Source organism: Papio anubis, chromosome 11 (genome assembly GCF_008728515.1).
Source record: "Papio anubis isolate 15944 chromosome 11, Panubis1.0, whole genome shotgun sequence".
In the NCBI taxonomy this organism is placed as follows: Eukaryota; Metazoa; Chordata; class Mammalia; order Primates; family Cercopithecidae; genus Papio; species Papio anubis.
The window spans coordinates 6,554,616-6,555,704 of record NC_044986.1 but is presented as its reverse complement, the minus strand read 5'-3'; the positions used below and the strand labels follow the sequence as shown (position 1 = coordinate 6,555,704).

Genomic DNA, 1,089 nt, shown 5'->3' with positions numbered 1-1,089 from the left:
TTCCAGCCACCCAACCATGGAGTCATCTGCAGTGCCCCTTGCATTCTCTGCCAACCCTGAGAACTATTTAATTCCTTTTGCTGCAAATCATGCTCAAGCCATTATTGCGGTTCTCCCAAACACTAACCTTCCAACTGCCTTGCCTCCCACCCCAAGTATTTCTCTTTTTTCTTATTTTTTCTTTTTTTTTTGTTCTCCCCCAAGCCTCAGTCTTGCAAGACTGCAAGTGCAGCTTTCATACGAGGTGTCAGAAATTAAAGCAATTCATCACATCCTCCCAAGCGTCTATTTTTTCTAACACAACTGCCTGGTCCATCTTCCTAAATTACAACATACAATTCCCAAATTCAAAAGCCACTATCAGCCCCCACAGTCACTTCTCACATTGCTTTCTGTAGAGTTCAGTCTCCTTCTCTTGGCATCTGAGCCCCTTGTAAGTCTTGTCCCAGCCATTTTTGCAGCTTTATGTCCTACTCCCCTTCACATGGACTGCATATTTCCTCATAAATGGAGTATCTGCCACTACCCAAGCACGGCCAGGACTGCCCCACCTCTAGGCCTTTGCTCACAAAGGTTCTTCCCGGAGTACCCTTCCTCACTTTCCATCTCTATTTGTCAAAATCATTTGAGGCCCAGCTGTAATTCACCTGTCAGGAAGCCTTCCCAGATTCCTGCTTTTCTGTCATGCTCATTAAAACCATGGGCATACATGCCTCATCTTTTCACTAAACTATAAATTCCTTTAGCGAGCAGGCCATTCCTCACTCACTGATGAATGAGTGCCACCCATCCCATGCTACCCGTGCAATAATTATTCGCTATGATAAATTCATTTGCTGAAATAAATTCTCCTGGCGTCAGTTCAAAATCTCCTCTGAAATTAACCTTGATCCATTTCTTCCAATGTTCTCAAATTTTTCTTAGACCTAACTTTCCTCTTTTGAGTTATCTAGGTAGACTTGCTAGGTGTCCGGTGACCACAACATCCATCTTGAAACTTCAGGAAAGAACAATCCAATTCATATGAAATAACAGAATAATGTTAGATGAGGGGATGTTTGTGAGCTATAAAATGCCCAAAGGAGAAAT

The 1,089-nt window shown here is 42.8% G+C and overlaps 1 non-coding gene across 1 annotated transcript; it reads right to left on the bottom strand.

Moving 5' to 3' along the window:
- Nucleotides 1–201: 201 nt before the first annotated feature.
- On the bottom strand, nt 202–276 carry LOC116269592. Its single transcript, XR_004177212.1, has one exon. It is a non-coding gene; the product is annotated as a small nucleolar RNA SNORD60 (small nucleolar RNA).
- Between the last annotated feature and the right edge of the window lie 813 nt (nt 277–1,089).